This window comes from Mauremys reevesii, linkage group 14 (assembly GCF_016161935.1).
Source record: "Mauremys reevesii isolate NIE-2019 linkage group 14, ASM1616193v1, whole genome shotgun sequence".
Lineage (NCBI taxonomy): Eukaryota > Metazoa > Chordata > Testudines > Geoemydidae > Mauremys > Mauremys reevesii.
In genome coordinates this window covers 45,051,578-45,074,817 of record NC_052636.1, presented here as the reverse complement: position 1 = coordinate 45,074,817, position 23,240 = coordinate 45,051,578, and the positions used below count along the sequence as shown (strand labels likewise).

Sequence of the window (23,240 nt, the reverse complement as noted above, 5' to 3'; positions counted from 1 at the left end):
CTAAGGAGAAGAAAGCAACAAAATGCAAACTAACACACCTTAGGACAAAAGTACACAATGCAAAATAGGTGAACTCAAATCAACACAACACAGACACCAAACAAGTTGAGGCAAAACAATGCACCATAAAACTATGGAACACAACATGGGGCAATCACAGTTCCAAATGGCACCATGCAAAACAGCTCAGCGTAGAACAGGACACAGCACAAAAGAGAATTATTTCAATGTATGCCTGGAAGGGATCTTGAGAGGTCATCTACTCCAGCCCCCTGTGCTGAGGCAGAACCAAGTGTTAGGATATAGATATTCAGGCCTGTCTACAAAGGCCTGTACTTTAAGAATGTAGGTGTATTCTTATCACTTAGCTAGTTATAGAGGTATAAAAGAAGGAATCAAAGATCGTTGTCTGTGGAATAGCTTCTCTTACTGTGACAGGCTAAGGCCTTCAGCCAGTACAACGGTGCGACGTGATCTGGTTGGGGGTCAGTGCAGTGCCAGACCCAACGGGGACACAGATCTCAGTCGAGGTCTCTGAAGTGCCCAGCACAATGGAGGCAGCAGTTTGGGTCGCAGTCGTTTGCTGCCTGCGACAAGTGGGGCCATGATCTCGGTCCAGGTCTCAGTTTTACCTGGCACAACAGTGGGGTCTGATCTCACCTCAGGTCTCTTCAGCGCCTGGCAGAACAGGGCCCAGATCTCAGTTGGGGTCTCTGCAGCAGCTGTCAGAACAGGGCCACGCTCAGTACAATAAGAGCCCTGATCTCAGTCACACACCTGGAGAGAAAAGGGGGAAGATTTTTGAGCATTAGATATAAGTATTTCAGAACTGAGGAGAAAATGGGGCACAAACTAAATATTTGCCAATATAAGAGAGAAGCACCAACATCTGGGAGATTTTGTGTCACCATTTAACAGTTGAAGAGAGAAGATGGGAAATTTGAGGGGATTATACAGGGATATTGAATCAACAACAGAATGGGATGGATTCTTCTTGCCTCACACTCACATGGCCGGCAGGGAGCCCTGGGTGATGTCTTTTTACAGGGGAAAGGAGTGGGTCTGGAGTGAGAAAGTCCCTGGCAGTGGGGTCTGGGAATGTGACTAGCAAGTGGTGGGGGGTGCAGTGTATATTGGAAAAAGGGTAAAAGAAATGCAAACAAAACATGGTACTTAATTAAAATCCTGTTAGGGCTCCAAAAGGAGCCATAGTAGATCGTGCTTCTTTTTCAGATCTTTTGAGCAGTGTTTTGGAGCAGAAGATGAAAGTGAACAGCAATAAGAACCCTGGTGGAAGTGAAATGTGTCCCTTTTGAAACAGTCTCTGAGCTGCTGATAGCTTTGAATCCAGAGGCCAACCAAGAAAGCCTCTGTGTGGATGCAATACCCAGCTGATGGGGGAAGGAGGAAACTGCCTTTTGTAGCACAAAGAACCTGAGAATAATGAATGAATCTGGTCAGCAAACAAGCTCCTAGAAGACTCAGATTATGGCCCTCCAGAAAAGGGAGGTGAAAAAACAAGTCAAGCCTGAAAATAAGGGGGGCAGGTTAACCCTAAGGAGCGTGTGTGTGTGTGTACAGAGCAGAAATCTGAAGCTGTGGGAAACTGAGGCACGCCACCTCATAAATGATCAGTGAGTGGGGTAATTCACTAGCCTGACTATAGAACAAAATAAGGACAGCCTGGAGGTAATTCTTCTGTTTTCCCTGCAATTAGCAAAGACATTTGTAAAAGGAATTGGTATTATTATTAAGAAATAATCTGTCCCGACCAGGGGGTGGAAATTGTTTCTTTTGTTTTTCAGACACTCTACAACCATGCTGGCGCCAGCGGAAGAATAACCCAGAATACAATGGATCTATGTTGTGTGGTGTTTGTCTGTGGTGTTGGTCTTGCTGCTAGCATGATGTGGGTGGGGGATGGCTTGAAAAGGCTGACCTGGGGGGAGAGGAAGATGTGTGTGGGAATGCAAAATGCTCAACTGGGAGGCCAGCACCTGGGTAATGGCTACTATGGTGCCTGGAAATAGAACGGCAACTAAGGTGGGCCCCACAAGCCCTATGGGAATAATGAGAAGGGGAGGAGCTCACTGGGAATCAATGGAGGGGTGATGAAAAATGGTGCACATCAAAGGAAATGTTTGGCCGTGCCCCTCTCCTATGACTATGCAGGAGCAGGATCAATGGCATATGGCAAGGGGTGGACAATTGGGTGTACTGTGTAGGAGGGGTTTTGCTGGAAATGTACATATTTCTGGGGGCACAATTACACCAGCCCCAACCAAACTACACACATACACATGCTGCTATCTGGACTTTGGTGCACAAATGGATCTGTAAATCTTATTGCTGTGAATAATTGCCTATTTAGCCTTTGAGCTTTTTGTGGCAAGGTCTCTCTGTCCCTGTGGGCATGTCCACACTGCAGTGAGACACCGGCGGCTGGCCCGTGCCCGCTGACTTGGGCTCACACGGCTCAGGCTGTGGGGCTGTTTAATTGTGGTGTCCATGTTCCAGCTGGGGCTGCAGCCCAAGGTCTGGCACCCTCCCACCTCGCAGGGTCCTACAGCCTGGCCCCAGCCCGAGCCCAGACATCTACGCTGCAATTAAACAGCCCCCTCGCCTGAGCCCGTGAGCCTGAGTCACCTGGCATGGGCCAGCTGGGGGTTTTAGTGGCAGAGTAGAGATACCCTTGGTGTCTGTGCAGCACCTGTCACAATGGGGACCCTGATCTTGGTCAGTGTCTATGCAGAGCCCTTCGCAACAGGGGCCTGACCTCAGTCGGGGACTCTGCAACTCCCAGCATTACAGGATCCCTGATTTTGTTTAGGGCCCCTGCAGCATCTGGCAAAATTTGGGGCCAGGAGCTCTGTCAGGGTCTGTGCAGTGCCCAGTACAGTGGTGGGGCGTGATCTGGGTCAGAGTCAGTGCAGGGCCAGGCCCAACGGGGACACAGATCTCAGTCGAGGTCTCTGAAGTGCCCAGCACAATGGACGCAGCGGTTTGAGTCGCAGTCGTTCGCTGCCTGGCACAAGGGGGGCCGTGATCTCGGTCCAGGTCTCAGTTTTACCTGGCACAACAGTGGGGTCTGATCTCACCTGGGGTCTCTTCAGCGCCTGGCAGAACAGGGCCCAGATCTCAGTTGGGGTCTCTGCAGCACCTGGCAGAACAGGCCCAAGCTCAGTATGATAAAAGCCCTGATCTCAGTCACACACCTGGAGAGAAAAGCAGGAAGATTTTTGAGCATTAGATATCAGTATTTCAGAACTGAGGAGAAAATGGGGCATAAACTAAATATTTGCCAATATAAGAGAGAAGCACCAACCTCTGGGAGATTTTGTGTCACCATTTAACAGTTGAAGGGAAAAGATGGGAAATTTGAGGGGATTATAGGTTATTCAATCAACAACAGAATGGGATGGATTCTTCTTGCCCCACACTCACATGGCCGGCAGGGATCCCTGGGTGATGTCTTTTCAGAGGGGACAGGAGTGGGGCTGGAGCCAGAAAGTCACTATCAGTGGGGAGGGGCTGGCAGTGGGGTCTGGGAATGTGACTAGCAAGCGGGGGGGGGGCTGCTGGGTTGGGGGAGGGGAAGTGGCTGGGAAACCTGGGGCTGGGCCGTCTCCATGGGGGACACTTGCTCCTCCCTCCCCTTCCTGGCCCTTCCCAGGCCCCGTTGCCAGCAGAGAGTGGCCCCCCCAGCCCAGCCCAGAGGTGTCCCTGTCTCAGGGCCCCCCCAGCCTCTGCCCATTCCCCCTCTGCCCAGCTCAGGAATCACTCGGGGGAACCATTTCCCACCCGCACAAGGACAAATCCCTGCAGGTGGAAATGGGGGAAACCCCCCAAACCTGAGACCTGAACTGGCCACTGGCGAAGGGGAGAGAAAATGGGGCACAATCGGGGGGACAGGAACTTCTCAGGGGTTGGGGAGGGGGTCACCCTGGGCGCTGCTCGTGGCTCTCTAGGAGAAAGGGGGCAGGACGGGGAGGAGGGGGTCCCCACGGGAGGGGCAGCGGTAAATCCGAGGATCTCAGCCCCCTTTCTCTCCCCGCTCCTCGGGGGTCACCTGCCCCCCCCGGCCATGTCCGGGCTGCACCGACATTTGCCCGCCCGCCCCACCCCCACCCCAGCCCCGCGAGATGCCGGGTTCCCCCCTCCCCGGACACTGGGGCAGAGTCACCGCCCGGCCCGGCCCGGCCCGGCCCCGCCCCCGCCCCCGGGGCTCGCTCCGGTGCCTGGAGGCTGCAGCTTCGCAGCGGGGCGGGCGGAGCCCAGGCCGGGCACGGGGGGGTTAATGAAGGGCTCTCCCGCCGCGATCTGCGCATGCCCAGAGCTCCAACGGCACCAACCCTTCTCCGGCCCGGGAGAGGCTCCAACGGCCCCGCGCGAGCAGAGCCCCAGCGCCCAACGTTCCCTCGCAGCCCGGCTCTGGCTCCTCTGCCAACGTCACTTCCGCTTCCGGGAGAGTCCGGAACTACATCTCCCAGCCTGCCCCGGGGCCGTTTCCGCAGCCCAGGTAAGGGAGGGTTTCAGCAGCTGTGAGTCGGCCCGGGCTGAGCCGCTGTTGCTCCCCGGGGTGGGGGGGGTCTGTGTTGGGGGGCCCGGCCGGAGCTTTCTCCAGCTGGGCCCCGCCCCGGGCTCTGCTGAGGCTCCCGGTGACGGAGCCCGGGGGGCGGGGCAGGTCCCGGCTCTGCGCGGTGCCCCCATCGCTGCCCCGGGGCCCGGAGCTGCTGCCGCGCTGAGGCCGGGAGGATCCTTCCGCAGCGAGTCTGAGCCGCCCCGGCTCTGCTGTGCCCGGTATCGGGGGGGTGAAGCGGGTCCCCCGCCCGGTGCCCCCTTCCTGCACGGGCGGAGCGGGGCAGCCGCGGGGGGAGCCCCCGGGAACGGGGCGGTGACCCCGGCTCCCAGCCCGGGGCAGGGCGCTAGGGGAGGGGGGGAGGGGACGGGAGAGGGGAAATTAGAGGGGGGGGGCAGGTTCCCAGATCTCTGGCCCCCGCACACTCACTGCAGCCTCCCTGCCCAGGGTCACTTCCCTGTGACCAAGGTGAGGAGCAGAGAGAGGAAGAACCAGACCCGGACTCTCCCTGTCCCCCCTGCGGCAGGAGTGCGCTGCCCTGGGGGCAGGGTCAGGGGGACCCCCAAGGGGCTCCGTTGGGTCTGGTCTGGTCCAGGGTTTGGTTCACACCCTGTTGCTGGGAGGGCTTCAAAATGTCTTGGTTTGTTCCTGCTGCTGGGGGGAGCACAAGGGGGAAAGGAGGGGCCGGGGGCCAGGTCTGTGCTGCACTGTGGGGACTGAGCATGTTCCCAGCCTGGCAGAATCTACAATCTCTGTCCCCAGGGAAAGGGCCTGGGGGAATCGTGATGTGAAATGAACTGAAGCCTGTTCTGAAACCTCCATAACTGCCCTTCTCGCCCTGCCAGGCTGCAGAATGACGCCCACCTCTCGCTCCAGCTCGTCCCAGCCTCCCATGGGACAGGAGAAATGGCTGCAGTGGAGCCACCTCAGGTAGGGGTTATTGGGGGGTTGCTGGTGGGTTCCTGCTGGAGGGGGAGGGGCAGGAAATACTGAAGAGGTGGCAACTTCTGGGGAGTTAGGGCTGGAGGGGGCAGGGAATACCCTGGGTGAGGAAAGGGAGTGGGACAGTGTGTGACAAACCTGCTGGGACTTGTTAACTGTGTACAGATTTGGTCTCCTCACCTCAAAAAAGATATTCTAGCACTAGAAAAGGTTCAGAGAAGGGCAATTAAAATGATTAGGCGTTTGGAGAGGGTCCCATACGAGGAAAGATTAAAGAGGCTAGGACTCTTCAGCTTGGAAAGGAGAAGACTAAGGAGACATGATAGAGGTATATAAAATCATGAGTGATGTGGAGAAAGTGGATAAGGAAAAGTTATTTGCTTATTCCCATAATACAAGAACTAGGGGTCACCAAATGAAATTAATAGGCAGCAGGTTTAAAACAAATAAAAGGAAGTTCTTCTTCATGCAGTGTACAGTCAACTTGTGGAACTCCTTACCTGAGGAGGCTGTGAAGGCTAGGACTATAAGAATGTTTAAAAGGGGACTGGATGAATTCATGGTGGCAAAGTCCATAAATGGCTATTAGCCAGGATGGGTAAGAATGGTGTCCCTAGCCTCTGTTCGTCAGAGGATGGAGATGGATGGCAGGAGAGAGATCACTTGATCATTGCCTGTTAGGTTCACTCCCTCTGGGGCACCTGGCATTGGCCACTGTTGGTAGACAGATACTGGGCTAGATGGACCTTTGGTCTGACCCGGTACGACCGTTCTTATGTTAACATGGGCCTAGATCCTCAGAACAAACACTTGGGTGTTGGGGGAGAAAATTCCCTAATTTGTGAAACAGGAAACAGACAAAGCAACTCCCTGGGCGGGGCTGGGAAAACTGACCAGATTTCCAGGGCTGAACCCTCAACCTGCGAGCCAGGGGCTGGTGTGACATGGAAAGGGGGCACCCAGCAGGGAGGTGTAGGGAAGATGTCCCAGCCCTCACATCCAGCTGCTGGCAGTGGGGAGGGTGTTGGGTTCCCTACCATGGGGCTGTGCCTGGACCCTACTGGGGGCTCCATCTCCTGTATCAGCCTCTGGCTAGTAGGTCTGTGGTGGATCTGCTGGGAGAGACAAGGGGCTCTCACTTCGTCCCCTCACCCAGATGTCTCCTGGCTGCTCTCAGCAGTGTGGGGATAGGACTCTGCTGACTCTCTCAGAGCTTCCATTTGATTGGCTCCTTTCCTCCATGAATAGTGGGGCTGTGAGTGGGGCAGCAGGTCCTGAGTGTTGGGCTCTTGCTCTTCCAGGGGCCGGTGACCTTCAAGGAGGTGGCTGTGTATTTCACCAGGGAAGAGGGGGCTCTGCTGGACCCCACTCGGAGAGCCTCTGCAGAGCCGTCATGGAGGAGAACTGTGAGACTGTGACCTCGCTGGGTAAGGATTCCTGTTCCCTCAATTTTTAGAAGGAGAAATGCAGAGTTAAGGTTCATGCCAGTCCCCCAGTGCCACCTCTGCTCTGCCCTGTTTCAGCATCACCCCAACATGCCAGAGACACCCACACTAGCCCTCTCCTCCCCTGTTACAGAGCGCTCTGGGAACAGAGCAGTACAGCACAATGTCTAACGTGTTCTTCTCTTTGCTAAGATAATATTCGGGTTCAACTCCATCATAGCAAACAGCAGCTTCCTCCCCCTGGCCTGCTCTCCAGTACCGAACCTCCTGCACACAGGCCAGCTGAGCCTTGCACAGTGTTACTACCCCCTTGCCCTCAACCTGAGTTATCCTTTGAGTCACTGCCTTCACTTACCCCTCACTAAGCCCCACAGTTCACTGAACATACGCCCCAGGGTGCTGACAATCCCCATGGCAAGAACACACCCTTGGGCACCTTTGCTGACCAAGCCTACAACACTCAGCATGGAAATGAGGCAGAATTGCCCCCCAAGTTTCACATGCCCCCCTCTGCATAGCACAGTCACAGCTCTGCCCAGCTGCTCCAACCCATCCCTCCATCAGCAAGTCACAGCTACAGCTGGCCCAGTGCACACAGCTGGAGGCATGCGGATAAATGCTGGGATTCCTACCTGTGAGCACAGCACAGACAATGTCTTAGTCTTTCCTTGGATCGATTATAGGTTCATAGATTTTAAAGCCAGATATGACTATTAAGTCATCTACTCTGACGTCCTTTATATCACAGACCATAGAATTCAACCCGTTACTGCTGCATTGAACTGAATACCTGAGTCCCTGTGGCAGTTGGTTAACCTTTGCACGGCTCATGCAGAACCATTCTCACTGGTTCTGGCCAGCTACAGGGTTAAGGGTTGGGGGAAAGTTTACATTAACTTTTCATTTCCTGGTCTGCAGAGGTTTAAGTTTACTCACTGTCCATATGGTGTAAGGCAGGAGACCGCACTGGGCAACTTTAACTCTGCATTAATGTAGCTTATGAGCATTTAGTTTCCTGTTTTAAAAAATGGATGCTTTTGCCGCTATAGCTGTGTCTGTAATTGAGCTTTGGCCAGCAGAGCCATGTTGGATGGTGTGCGTCTGTGCGCATGTGTGAGTGCACTTTTTCACAGCCTTAAACAATAGAGCTGGACTGGCAAAGCTTTTAAGAGCTACCTAAGACCGACCTAACTAGTTCCTCGACAGACACCTGACACGCCCCCTTTGGGTGAACGAATATGCGTGTACCTGGTCCGTGGGAACCCAGTAAAACATTAGGCACCCTGTGCCCTCTGCCAGGTGGCATCAAGAGGTCCATGATGAGTCATATCCTCCTCCAGTCGCTGCATTAGAGTGTATTTAGAATGAGCCGGCTGATCCCCGTTCCAGCCTTCTGTTTGGGTTCCACGGGGCTCTGTCCTTGGGCCTCTTCTTTTCTTCCTCTGCACCTTATTTCTGGGAATCTCATCCGCGCACACACACATTCAACTACCATCTCTGTGCTCCTAACTCACAGTTCTGCCTCTCTGCTTCTGGCCTGTCTCCTTCTGTCGCAACTGAAATCTCGGCCCCTCTCTCTCTCTCTCTCTCTCATCTCCTCACTGATCTCCAGCCATCAGCTAAAGATCAACAGCTGAAGCAAAGCTCTTAATATTCCCCCCAAGCCCTCCCCCCACCTTCTTTCTCTACACGCAGACAGCACCATTGTGCTGCCTGTCACTCAGGCCCATAACTGTGCACACGGAGCTCCCTCTGGGGCCTCCTATCCAGGCTGTGCACACCTGGCATTTTCTTCGTGCGTAACATCCTTAACAATTGGCCTTTCCTATCCATCCGCGCAGCTAGAGCTCTGAGTCATCCTCTCCTGTCTCGGTTACTCCAACATCCATTTCTCTGACCTCACCGTGCGCATCTCCATTCAGAAGGAAAAGCGCCTCCTGGTCCTCGAACATGACTTATGAGGGAAGGTTGAAAGAACTGGGCATGTTTAGTTTTGAGAAAAGAGTGAGTGGGGAACTGAGAACAGTCTTCAAATATGTCAAGGGTGGTTATAAGAGAGCAGTGATTAACTGTTCGTCACGTCCACTGAAGGTAGGAGGAGAAGTAATTGGCTTGATCTGCTGCAAGGGAGGTTGAGGGTGGGTAATACCAAACCTTTCCAGCGATAAGGATAGGGAAGTGCTGGAATGGATTACAAATAGAGGTTGTGGAATTCTTGTCCCAGGAGGGTTTTAAGAACAGGTCAGACAAACTTCTGGCATATTTACACCTGATCCTGCCGCAGGGCGATGGGAATGGAGTAGATGACTCCTTGAGGTCCCTTCCAGCCTATATTAGAAGATTTTAGGATTCATTGCCTTAGCCCTTCGCTTTGATCACGTCTCCTGGTGGAGAATTCGAACCATTTTTGTGGCTCGTCTGTGGGTGCAAATTTTGTTCCTAGAGCCCTGAAAATCTGCAGATATCCATGGGCCATTTTTATGATCGCAGATCGAATGCGGATATAAATTTTTTATCCATGCAGGGCTCTACCTGTCTTACTTCTGTCTATACCTACAACTTAAATCTATTTCGTACACAGTGACTACATCTGAAATAACATATGAGATGACCATAACAATGATCAATGAATGATAAAACAAACTAATTGGCTCCATGAACCACGGAGACTCTTCCTTTTCCATCCCCACCTGCAAGAGCCGCTGTCTTTCTTCTCTGCATGTTCTTTGGATCTTCGAATTTGTCCCTCCTGAAGTCACATGGCCTGATTCTTATTTTTCACATTCTCCTTTGGCAGAAGAATTGGTCTGTGGCTCTTGAACTACACCATGTAATTTGCCAGCTTTCTCCACACAGTGTTTTTTATGCTCCCTCCCTTTATACCTGACTCACTAGGTTCCCTAATGCCGCAGGATGTGCTTTCCTGACATCTAATGCTGCTGAGATCCTGCCTTCAGTGATAACCCTCCCCTTCCTACTCCTTACTCCACTGAACCCCCCAGCCCATGCTTCCTGTTCCCAGCTTCCCCTGGACTCTCTCTTTGGCTCTGGACCTGTCTGTCAGCAAGAAGCAGTGCCAGGGACACTTGCCCTCTGTCTGGAGTTTTCACTTTCTGGGAAATGCAGTTCCAGTCTCTGTTTTTTAGGAGCCTCTTTGATAATGAGTGTCTGGCTGTGTGTGTTTCCCGCGAAGAAGGGGATAGTTAAATCCCTCCTAAGCAGAGTGTTCTGCACCTTTGAGCACCTGGGGAGCTGGCCCTGCGATTTTATTGTTTAAAATGGACTGGGGTTAAACTAATAGAATGTTTTTTATGATGATAAATGGCCTATGAATTCCCCTGATCTCCTTTGTTTTCTTTCCCTTGAGCAGGGTTTCCAGTTTCCCAACCCTCTGTGATCTTCCAGCTGGAACGAGGGGAAGAGCCATGGGTCCTGGATCTCCCTGGTTCAGTGGAAAGCGAGATCCTGGGAAGTCCCTGCACAGGTGAGGAAACATTAAACCAACCCAGAAACTGTAAGTGCCTGAGAGAACCCGCTGGGATTCCCCACCCAGACTCTGTGAGCTCAGGACAGTCCCCAGCAGATCTCACTCCTGGCTTCCTACAGATGATGATTGACACCTTGGCTGGAGCTCCCTCCCTTCCTACTGAGTGTTTGGATGGGATGTGGGCAGGGCCGGCCTTGGGGAAATGGCACCCTGGGCAAACTTGCATTTTGGTGCCCCTGGCTCCCATGGGCTCCCTAGGCAACCCACGTTCCCTTCCCCCCAATCTCTGCACTGAGTCCCTTTGCCCCAAATGCCTGCTCCCCCTCCTGCACCCCTAATCCCTACACCCCTTCATTCCTAACCTCTGCCCCCCTCGTGCACCCCAATACCTGCCCCCTCCTGAGCCCTGCACTGTGCCCCCTTCACTCCAGCCCTTGCACTCCACTCCTGTGCCGCAATCATTAATGATCTGGAGGATGGCGTGGACTGCACTCTCAGCAAGTTTGCAGATGACACTAAACTGGGAAGAGTGGTAGATACGCTGGAGGGTAGGGATAGGATACAGAGGGACCTAGACAAATTAGAGGATTGGGCCAAAAGAAACCTGATGAGGTTCAACAAGGACAAGTGCAGAGTCCAGCACTTAGGACAGAAGAATCCCATTCACTTTTACAGACTAGGGACCGAATGGCTAGGAAGCAGTTCTGCAGAAAAGGACTTAGGGGTTACAGTGGATGAGAAGCTGGCTATGAGTCAACAGTGTGCCCTTGTTGCCAAGAAGGCTAACGGCATTTTGGCTGTAAATAAGGGCATTGCCAGCAGATCGTTCCCCTCTATTCGACATTGGTGAGGCCTCATCTGGAGTACTGTATCCAGTTTTGGGCCCCACACTACAAGAAGGATGTGGAAAAATTGGAAAGAGTCTGGCAGAGGGCAACAAAAAATGATTAGTGGGCTGGAGCACATGACTTATGAGGAGAGGCTGAGGGAACTGGGATTGTTTAATCTGCAGAAGAGAAGACTGAGGGGGGATTTGATCGCTGCTTTCAACTGCCTAAAGGAGGGTTCCAAAGAGGATGGATCTAGACTGTTCTCAGTGGTAGCAGATGACAGAACAAGGAGTAATGACGTCAAGTTGCCGTGGGGGAGGACTAGGTTGGATACTAGGAAAAACTATTTCAGTAGGAGAGTGGTGAAGAACTGGAATGGGTTCCTAGGAGGTGGAGTCTCCTTCCTTAGAGGTTTTTAAGGTCAGGCTTGACAAAGCCCTGGCTGGGGATGATTTAGTTGGGAATTGGTCCTACTTTTGAGCAGAAGGGTGGACTAGATACACCCTGAGGTCCCTTCCAACCCTGATATTTTATGGTTCTATGCACCCCTTCACTGCTACCCCCTGCACCACTCTCCTGTGCCCTCAACCCTGCACTGTGCCCCTTTGCCTCTAACCCCGGCACCCCCCTCCTGCACCCAAGTGGGGAACCTGACCTGGATGCACAAAGCAGCTGGCATTGCTGCTCGCTCCCCCACTGGACTGCTGCTCCCCCGCCCCACGCAGCCCTGGGGGGCTGGGAGAGGGGAGCAAGGAGCGACATCAGGGCTTCCTGCACCCAGGTCACCTTCCCTGCAGGCCGTGTAAGGGGAGGGCAGGAGAGCAGCTGCTCCTGATGTCTCAGCACAGCCCAGGTGGGGAAGTGACCTGGATGCAGGGAGCCCTGGTGTGTGTGTGTGTGTGTGTGTGTGTGAAGGTAGTATGTGCCTGAGTGAGTGAGCGCGCTGTCTCTTTAAGAAAGTTCCCAGGTTCAGGAGCCTGAACTAGGCTTGTTCAGACACAAGCAGCTGCCGGCAGCTCCGGCCCCAGAGAGGCAGCAGCACACGCAGATTCCCCCTGTCCCATCACCCCAGCTCAGTGGAAATCGGGTACCCGGGTGGGGGGGAGGGGGACACCCCCCCCATCAATCAGCACCTCCCCCCTGCAGAGCAGTCAGGAGGATGCTCCCAGTCAGGGGTGGACGGGGCGACTCCAGGGGTGAACGGGGGGTGGGGGACAGGAACAGCAGCAGCTGCACACGTGGAGCAGGGCGGAGAGGGGCCCCTCTGCTCCGGAGCAGTCACCTGACTCTGACGGCTGGTCGTCCAATTTCCCCCTGCAGCTTGGGTCTCTCCCACTCCCCCACACTGCTGCTTATCTGCTCCCTGTGCCGCTTTCATCAGCCCAGCGAGCCTCTCGGCGGCAGGTCAGGTGGGAATCCAAACCCTGTGCCCGGCCCCCCCTTGGGTGGGGCATCCGTACGCCCCCCCCCTAAAGGCCGGTCCTGGGTGGGGAGCAGAATTGATCCCCTCCACTGTCCCCTGTGGGGTGAGTTTGGGGGAGTTCAGTCCCTGATTTTTATTTTCTCTCTCTCCAGCACTTGGGTTTGCTCTCCGCCTTTCCATCCCCAGTTCTGAGATTTCTCCTCTCTTCTAGCAGGTGATGGGGTGGTGAGGGAGAGCGAGGAGCAGAATCCTCACCAGGAAGATGCTGAGCTCGCCGAAGCGCATGGGGAATTACTGCGAAGAGCCAAAGGGAGTGTGTCCAGCCCCCGTGAGCAGGGAAAAGCTGGTGAAAGTTACCCCAGACCAGAGAGAGAGCAGGGAAACCACTCGGAGGAGAGAGTGGATGAACCCATTAATTGTCAGGGAACTCACAGGGACCTCAAGGAAACTACGTCCCAGGAGAAAATCCTCATGGAAGAGCGAGAAAATACATGTAGTGAGTGTGGGAAAAACTTCCATTACCGCTCAGCCCTTATTCAACATGAGATAATCCACAGGAAAGAGAGACCCTACAAATGCTGTGAGTGTGGGAAAAGCTTCAATCGTACCTCAGCCCTTAGTAGGCATCAGCGAATACACAGAGGAGAAAGACCCTATGAATGCTGTGAGTGCGGGAAAAGCTTCACTCAGAGATATACCCTTAACTCTCATCAGAGAATCCACACAGAAGAGCGACCCTACAAATGCTGCAAGTGCGGGAAAAGCTTTACTCAGAGATCAGCCCTTATCTCTCATCAGACAACACACACAGGAGAGAGACCCTATGAATGTTGCGAGTGTGGAAAAAGCTTCTCTCAGAGCTCAAACCTTACTGTGCATCAGAGGATCCACACAGGAGAGAGACCCTATGCATGCAGTGAGTGCGGGAAAAGTTTCAGTCACTTCTCCTCCCTTATCTCTCACCAGAGAGTCCACACGGGAGAGAAACCCTACGAATGTTGCGAGTGTGGAAAAAGCTTCTCTCGGAGCTCAAACCTTACTATGCATCAGAGGATCCACACAGGAGAGAGACCCTATGAATGCAGTGAGTGTGGGAAAAGTTTCACTCACCTCTTCTCTCTTATCTCTCACCAGAGAGTCCACACAGGAGAGAAACCCTATGAATGCAGTGAGTGCGGGAAAAGCTTCTCTCGGAGCTCAACCCTTGTTACACATTACAGAGTCCACACCGGAGAGAGACCATATGAATGCTGCGAGTGTGGGAAAAGCTTCACTCATAGTTCAGGCCTTTCTAAACATCAGAGAATCCGTAAAGGAGATAAACTTCATAAAAACCTTCTCTAGAGCTGTCAGGAGATTTTTTCTTTAATTCTTTTGACAGTTCCCAGGTAGTGAGTGTTGCCCACTTTTGAAGCTCGCCTGTCTTTGGGGTGGATCCTGTGGTCCTTTGTATCAACTCCATTGTCCTGCGAGTCATTGGAGTGTGTGACCTTTCTACCAGGAATGTCATCACCCCAGGTGGGGGAGATGGGGGGTGTCTTCAACCAGCTACGTTGAGATAAAATCTACCTGGGTCTCATCACTGTGGTTGTCATGGAGTTAGCTAGCTTGAGTTCACTTTCCTGATGTAAAAAGAGAACTATTCTTGCACTAAAGACATGGGCCTTGGATAGTTGGTGGAGTTATCTTGCACATTTCCTCCTGTCTGAGCTAACCATCATCACATTTCCTTGTCTAAACAAACCTGGAGATTCACATTTATACTCCTCCTCCCAGTGCAAAGTTACTATTAGAGACGTCAAGTTCCTCTTTGAGGAGACATTGTCTCATTCCCAGTTGTTCTCACATTACCCTGGATTGTGCAGAACAGCAGTTATTTTGTTGACTTTTTTTCTCATTTAAAATGTATTTAAATATGATGAAGAGCTGGAGCAGTGTCAGGGAAATAAGGGTCATTTTAGGCTCTGACACTGGAAGGAGATGAGGCGACTCAGACATTCCATCCTTCCCCATCACCCCAGAACTGTTACCTTGTGCCTGAGCCATGCACAGTTCACCCCTTTGTATTCCTTCGCTTCCCAGCGTGTCTGGTGGGGTCATGTTCTTGGCTGTCCATGCTTGGGAATGGTGCTTGTACACGTCTTTGATCCTAAATCAGAATCAGTCTGGCAGGAGATGAAAGTGTCAGACTTGGAAGGGGATTTCAAATGGATCCCAAGCACCGTTCAAATCCCCTTTTCCCTCAATGGCAAAGCTGCTTCTGGGAAGGTCGGCTGTTTTTTCTCCCGTTATGAAGGTGCTAAAACTCCTGTAAATAACACTAATGAGAGAGGTATCAGGGGGGTAGCCGTGTTAGTCTGGATCTGTAAAAGCAGCAAAGAATCCTGTGGCACCTTATAGACTATCAGACTTTTGGAGCATGAGCTTTCGTGGGTGAATACCCACTTCGTCGGATGCATGAGAAAGCGCTGGGTGAAGCAGGTTTCAGTGGATCATGGGAGAATCTCTCATCCTGATTCTGAGACATCAGATGTAACCTAGTCTGGAATTTCACTTTTAAATTAAAATGAAAGTGTCTTCTACCTCTCTGTGAGATGGGTTTTCTATCTTTCATGAAGGCTCCTTGGTCATATAACTGCATGTTACTTTTGTTTGACAGAATGTAGCTCAGATTTTTTGGGAAATTTCAGACAAATTACCATTTTTTTACTTCAGGTTTTTTTTTCCCCCTATTCCTGCATAATGACATGGAGAAAATTCAAATGCAGTTCAGTCAACAGGAGAGAATACTCCAAGCTGTTGAACATATTATCAAAGAAACAGTCGTATGTTTAAATCTCCACTCTGAAAAGGTGAACAGCAGCAGACCCCAAATGGGTGCAACTGACCGAAGTAAGTGCACATGGTCACAGGGTAGTTCAGTTGTTTAAGTCAACATTGTCTCAGATGATCCAGGGCTAGAATTCCACAGCAAGTGATTCGGAGCTAGGAAAACGCCCAGGTATTTGGTTCCCAAGGTATTTGTGACCCAGTCCCTACAGGAGGTTACTCCTGAAGAGATCTCCTAGCTAATCCCAACATTTGGGAAATGCTGTCTGTGATGAGGTGCATCCACCCTGCACTGTGTGGCCATGTGGGCTGAAGAGGCCACACCCCCTCACCCTCTCTGGGCATGCGCCGACTGGAGATGGAGTATAAACGGGAGCAGCTCAGCCTGGGCGGACTGGGAACAAACCTATGTTGTTGGCACAGGGTGTCGGGGGGCGGGGGGAGAGCCCAGGGCTGGGGTGGCAGGGGGCTGTGGGGGTGGGGGGAAGCCCAGGGCTCGGTTAGCAGGCACCTCTGGTGGGGGACCCCAGGGCTGAGGGTGGGGGCAACCAAAAATTTTTTTGCTTGGAACGGCAAAAAACCTAGAGCCGACCCTGCCTCCACGCACCGTGAGGTAGGTATGAGCGTATCATTATTATCCCTACTTGAAAGAGGGAGAAGCTAAGGCTGAGAAAGGAGAATTGACTTGTTTTTGGTCACACACCCAGCCAGTGGCGGAGTTGGGAATAGAACCCCAGAGCCCTGATTTTCAAACTTACCATCGGATCTTGAATTTCAGACAGTGAATGACCTGAATAAAGTGCTCTGATGAGCTCAGGACCAACAACAGTGATAGTAATTATTCAGCAAGTATTTGAGCAGTTCACAATTCTCTCTAACGTTGCAGTTCTCCTCAGAGACCATTAATGCAGAGAAGCAGCAAAATTCATCAAACATAGAACTGGGTCTGACTTATTTCCTTGCTCTTAAGAGACCAACAAGGACCTGAGTCTCGTCCCTCTCAATAACCCCCTGCTCAGCCAATCAGGGATAGAAACTGAGGATGGGAGGCTGAGGGTTCTCACCAGCGAGCCCAACGGATGGCCCAGGTCACTGATGGGATCACTGCCCGAGCTCTATTTCAGCCCCACATTTTTGGGTGGACCTCCCACAGTGGGAGCTGCAGAGCACTCCCCCGCAACACACACACACACACACACACACACACACCCTCCTGGTGTTGGGAGGGGAACAGGTAAAAGGACAAAGGAAGCAAGAGAAAAAGAGGAGGGAGGAAGAGGGGAAGCAAAAAGAACAAACCCTAATGTCCCCAGTGATTCTAAGGGACAAAATCCCAGGTGCAGAATAAAGTTCTGTCTCCTTAAGCTCGTGTCTTCCATGCCTAGAATTCAGCTGTCACCAGATGGACCAGACTGAACAGCTTTCAAACCTCCAGGAGGCTCTTACCTTCTAAACAGGGACGGCTGTTTTCTAGTAAAATCATGAAAAGGGAAGGAGAAAACTCAAAAGAGATTCCTCCTGGTGCTCACGTCCGTGAACCCGAATATTCTCTCAGTCCTCAAAGAGAGACCTGGAGAAGGAGACTTGCTGAAGCAAAACCACAGGGGTCTCTGAGGTTTCCCTCATCCCTGTCCTGCCTCCCTGATGTCAGCATCTCTCTGTGAGGTCACCACCTCTGGCCAATAGGCTGAGGTCCTGCAAAAGGCCTTTGTGATATCACTGCCACACCCCTCCCTTGCTGTGCTAATGTCCTGCCCCTGCCTAGGCACTTTGGAGGTTTGAGCTACTCCCTGTGGATCACCCCACTCAAGGAGCGTTCGTTCTAGGCAGCAAGCCGGCTAGACAGGGAAACATCAGATGCTGCTCCCAATGCTACACTCGGTTTTTACAGAAATTAGTCGACTTTATGGCCAGAAGAGACCATTAGAGCATCTAATCTGACCCCCTGCATATCACAGGCCTCCTGTAGGACACAATAGCTACTTTTGAGGCAAACACATTCCAGAAAGGCATCTAGTCTTCATTAAATGACATCAGGAGATGGAGAATCCACCACTTTCCTTGGTAGCTTGTTCTTGTGGTGAATCATCCTCGCTGTTTGAATTTTTGTGCCTTAGTTGTAATATGAATTTGTCTCTCTTCACCTTCCAGCCATTGGGTCTTCTTATGCCTTTCTTTGCTAGATTAAAGAGCCCTTAAATACCCAATCTTTTCTCTCCATTAAGGCACTTCAATGAAATCACCTTTCAATCTTCTTTTGATAAGCTAATCAGGTTGAGCTCTTTCAATAGCTCACTAGAAGGTATTTTTTCCAGTCCTCAGAACATTAGGTGGCTCTTTGCTGCCACAGCTCCAATTTCACAACATCTTTTTCAAATGAGGACACCAAAACTGGAGGCAGTATTCCAGTATCAGACTCACTGATGCTGTGTCACCTCCTGTGATGTTATTGACATAATCTGTAACTGTATAGATCACCATTGCGACCACTGTTCTATATTTGCAGCCAATATTACAGAGAAGTGGTTGTGTAAGGGGTCTATGGAGAGGTTCTGATTGGCTGAATATAATGATGCTCTCTCTAGATGTGTATCATTTTTTTGTAGTTGACATTATGAATATTGGCTCTATGCTGCCTGTATTTCAAACTTGTGCTCTGCTTCAGGGAATGATCCCTTTGTTTAATTGATGAAAACATAAACTAGACACTTAGAGGATTGGAACTGATTTCAGCTGATGGACAGGTTTGCTAGGTTTTTATGCATTTGGACAGCAAAATGTTGAGTGTTCACATTCATTTCAAGCATCCTCGTATGGTGGAGCTCCTGAACATAATGGAGAATGGAAATGAAAATTTTTTTCTTTTTTTTAAGAGGGCACCTGGGTTTGAACAAAGGACCACTTGATCTGCAATCAAACACTCTACCACTGAGCTATACCCCCATTACAACAGGAGTATGTAATCGTGGTCTCCAGGACTTTGAAGGACAGACCCTGCTTCATCGAGCTCCTTTGCCATTCCCAGACCACAGGTGGTTTTAAAAATGGGGTTTGATTAAACTTCTTAAATGTGGTAAACACGACAGCTTGCACACCCACTGATATAGCTTCTCCCCATGACAGAGCTGCCACCTCCTGGGGAAGTGGATTGACTACACCAACAGGAAAACTCTCCCCCCTCAGCATGGAGCAGTAGTTCTCAAGCTGTGGGTCAGGACCACAAAGTGGGTCGTGACCCTGTTTTAATGGGGTCACCAGGGCTGGTATTAGACTTGTTGGGTCCTGGGGCTGAAGCCAAAAGTCTGAGCCCCCTGCACCCAGGGCTGAATCCCTCAGGCTTTGGTTTTTCCTCCCCCTGGGGCTCAGTCTTTGGCACTCTCCCCCCCCCCCCCCGCCACAAGTGGAGGGGCTTGGTGCTTGGTCTTGTATATGGGACTTGTATAGTCAATAGCACATTTACACATTCACACCCAATAATTCAAAGTAGCCATTCAAAAAAACTTCAAAAACAGACTTCAAAGAGAAATTGCAGAGTTACAATTGATTTGCAAATGTAACACCATTAATTTGAGCTTGAATAAGGAGTGGGAGTAGCTGGCTCACGACAAAAGCAATTTTCCCTCTCTTGGTATTGACACCTCCCCATCAATTATGGGGAGAGGACCACATCCACCCTGACTGAATTAGCCTTCAACACTGGTTCTCCCCTTGTACGGTAACTCCTGTCACTTCATGTTCCAATCTATATTTATGCCTCTATCTGCAATTTTCACTCCATGCATCTGAAGAAGTGGGCTTTTTACCCACGAACGCTTATGCCCAAATAAATCTGTTAGTCCTTAAGGTGCCACCGGACTCCTCATTGCTTTTAATTCCAAGCTGATCTTAACCCTTTCAGTACCCTTACAAACTTAGATGCTTCTCACCACAGGCTGGCTGGTGGCTTTTCAGCCAGGCTCTCCCCTTTCATCAGCGCTTCAGTTGCTTGGTGTGGGGGTGTCTGTAGATGTAGGTGACAGAGAGAGATAAAGCCTGGCAAATGTCTCTCCTTTTATCATGTCCTTTCTTCTCTCATGGCTTTGCCCCCCCCCCCCTTCAGAGCCAGGTGAGCATCACTGTGTCTCTCCAAGCAACTCTGAGCAATTCCCCTGGGGTGTCCTAATGCAGGTGAGTCATTGCATTGTAGCTCCCTTGCTGAGCAATGGCTGTCGATGGGTTGTTTATCACCCTGTCCGGGTGTTGGTTACTTTCCTTGCTGTTGCCACTGGGGAGCTAATATTTGGCTGACTCCCCCACCTTACAGCACAGTGACAACCACACTGCACAATTCTCATAACTTCATATGCATGAATGGTCTACATCTATGGGTAGAGAAATGACTTTCAGCCGATCATATCCTTTCCCTGATACCTTACAAGTCATGCTCTATATGTAAGATCACGATGACATGAAAATGAGAATTATGGGGGTTACAGCCGCTCCCCCAAAGGTATAGAATGTCACACTGAGATTCTATGTTCATTTGTTCTGTAACAGCATTACAGAGATCCAATGACTGACCAATGGCATTTCCACGTGCTAAAATAGCAAGCGATGTCGGTCTCTCATTGGCCATCAGCAACTGAAGATGTGGTTTAATGAGCCGGAGCTTCAAGGCGAGGGTGGCTCTGTGCACTGCCTTCCGTTGCGCTGCTGGGCCCCAAGTCCCTGGTGGCCAATATGTGACGCTGGGAGAAGAGAGTGGGGTGGCAAGTGGCGGCAGGACTTTTGCCACCAGGGTCTAGCTGCCCAACTTCCTCCTGGTACTGCTGGCCCCCCGTCACCTTCAGGTAACACAGGAACTAAGGCAGGAATAGGGCGAGGAAGCAAGTAAAGCTGAGCAAGGAAGGCAAAAGTGAATCTTGTCTTCATGGGCCGCTCGCAATGACGTCCTTTTTCTGTGCCACAGCTGACAACAACATCCCAGACAGAAAAGCAGGAGGCCAAAAAGAAACCGAGCAGCTGCTGAAGTAGTTCAGTTGGGAGCGTGCTAGACTAACAGGCTCTTCTGTCCCCCTGTGTGCACGGGTGGGATGTTTTCTGAAAGTGCAGCAGTTCCTTTAACTGCCACGAGTCCCTCATTTCAGGCTATGCAGCAGGAAAAGGCAGCATGGGCTTCTGCACCGAGTTGGCCCACCTGACCTTTCATTCTTCTCTTGCTCTTTGTCAGCAAGGGGAAGAAAAAGAAGCTCTCCCTCAAGCTGGAGTCACAAGGGCGACGTAATGACAACTTCCTGAGTGCCCGCTCCAGTGCTCTGCTCTGCCAGCTGACCCATCGAAGGGCTGCCACCACTTTCTCCAGGTTTGTCCATCGGTCTGTGCCAGGGTGAGCAAGAGCCAAGCAGATGGAGTTTCTGTAGTGTAGTGGTTATCGCATTTGCCTAACATGCAAAAGGTCCCTGGTTTAAAACCAGGCAGTAATATGCTGGCTTCCTTTTCCCAGATCCCCTTGCTGTTCAGGAAGGCCTCCTCCTTCTCCTATTGGCCTGTCCCTGGGATAACTCCAACCCCTCCATGACAGAGGGTGCTGACAGCAGTGGAGAAAGCACCTTGGCATCAGGCTGGAGAACCTAGAGGAGTGCGGCGTGTCACCTTTTGGAGGCTTGTGGCTTGGCCTCCTCCGCCCTGGGAGGTTGGCCGGTGGAGGCCGGCTCTTCCTGCTGGCCTCCTCCGCGTGACTTGCCAAAGGAGGAAGTGAGGCAGGAATGGGGCAAAAGAGGAAAGTCGAGCTGAGGAAGGCAAGGCAGAAAGTAAGCACATCATTGCGGCTAAATGGGGTTAGTAGAGCATCACCAATCGTTCTGCAAAGCCTGAGGAGGTGCGGTTGGCTGCTGGGAGGCAGAATCCTGTGCCTGCCTCTTGGTTTCCCAGGGATGGCTCCTTGCAGCCCTGGAGAAGCGGGGTTCTGGGGGGAAGGAAAAGCAGCAATGGCGAGGCTGAGTGGGCTCCTTTCCGGCCGAGATGGTGGGCTGTGGTGGGTCTGGGAGTTGCCTGTAAGCCATAAGTGGACTTGGTGCAGTGAAAACCGCTGCTTCATTCTGGCTGACCTGGGGGCGCCATTGATGACTTGGGAGTGGGGGCAGGGTGCTAGCTGTGAGCAAATGGGATCCAGGAAGCCTCAGCCTGCCCCTCCAGGGGCCGAGTCGTCTTCTTCTCTCCTGCCATGGGGTGCCGGCCTTAAGCCTGCCCAGCATGTGCTGCAGCTCGAGCATTAAGCCTTCCTGTGTGGCCTGTGCTGGAGCTGACCCTGGCCCCCTGTGGGGCACTGCTGGGGCAAATCCTGACTGCAAATAATTCTGGCCACAAGATCAACCCATTGGGTCGAATGGGGCAAGCTGGAGGCCTGGTGCCTTAGTCCGTGGGGCCAGCAGCTCAAGCCATTTTCCTGCATGTGGGGGAGGCAGCCGCTGTGGTTCGCCCTTCCTGCTCCCTGCGCTGCTGCACCCTAAAATCCCTGTCGGCCGGCAAGATGGGCTGGGAGCCTGGAGAGAGGAGGCAAAGGGGTGGCCCGAGCCCCCTTGGCCACTGCCCCTGCCCCAGGCAGCCCACAGAGACCTGATGCCTCCCCAAGTGACACACGGAGATGTGCCAGCAGCGCTAAGGCGGCTCCCTGCCCACTCTGCCCCCTCCCTCCCTGCCACACTGCTCCTGGAAGTGGCCAGCATATCCCTGCAGCCCTGAGTGCAAACGCCACAGCTGACCCGCCCCCGTATCCCACTGCCTAGGAGCCACTGCCGGAGGGGAGTGTGTGCCAGTCACTTTGGGAGCTGTGCTGCCCGAGGTAAGCACCTCCACCCCCGACTACCTCCTGCACCCCTACCCCTGTCCCAGCACAGAGGCTCTCTGTGTCTTGAACAAGCACTTTCAAGGATTGGCCAAGAACTTCTGCTCTGTTTCTGTGAAAGAGACACAAAAAAGGGAGCCCAACGGACAAGTTTAGTTCGCAAGCACAAACTGGCAGGGCCAAGCCTGGATCTCTCAGTTACTCAGAAGGCTCTTCAGCCAGCTCTCCCCAAAGGCCAGTCTCTAGAGGCTTTTGTGACATGATGTACTTCAAAATAGCTCCCTGTAGCTCACATAGTCATCATTCATATATGGCTGTGATATGTCCTACCAACCATTCCATGTAAGTTATCATATGAAAAGTCATGATCTGCTGAAATCGATTATTCTGTCCAAATATGTATAGCATGAGGGTGTGTGAAGTTATGCATTTTGCTGTATGGTTGTTACCGAAATAGGCTAAAATTTTGCTAGTGACCCCTGCGGAGGAGGGTGTTCAACAGCCATGAATCAGCAGAGGAATTGTAATTAAGGGATTTCCAATTCAGTGACAGATGCCCAAACACAACACTGTGGGGACCGCTCAAGTCTATGACTCAGTTGCACAAGACCACACCAGGAGGATTCCCCAACCTAGTGACTCAGCAGAGCCCACCCGGACACATCTGGGCAAGTGTCTTCTAGACACTTGAACTAAGGATATAAAATAGGAGACTGTGGCATCATGTTTTTGCCTTTCTCCTCCCCCACCTATGCTGGAAGCAGCAGGAATCCTGAGAAAATGAAGGTCATTTGAGGACAGTAATCCAGGTTTTAGGGGGAATTCTATGTATTAAGGAAGGTAACTTCCAGTAGGATGAGAAAATTGCTTGACCTAACTACT

The 23,240-nt window shown here is 51.9% G+C and overlaps 2 long non-coding RNA genes across 2 annotated transcripts; one reads left to right on the top strand and one right to left on the bottom strand.

The window, feature by feature from the left end:
• Nucleotides 1-724: 724 nt before the first annotated feature.
• Nucleotides 725-3,386, bottom strand: LOC120381370. The gene is made up of 3 exons (XR_005588045.1): nt 3,326-3,386; nt 3,099-3,215; nt 725-777 (listed from the first exon to the last, which is right to left on the bottom strand). It is a non-coding gene; the product is annotated as an uncharacterized LOC120381370 (long non-coding RNA).
• Nucleotides 3,387-5,449: 2,063 nt separating this feature from the next.
• Nucleotides 5,450-10,391, top strand: LOC120381612. Its single transcript, XR_005588106.1, has 3 exons — nt 5,450-5,509; nt 6,823-6,948; nt 10,337-10,391. It is a non-coding gene; the product is annotated as an uncharacterized LOC120381612 (long non-coding RNA).
• Nucleotides 10,392-23,240: the final 12,849 nt, after the last annotated feature.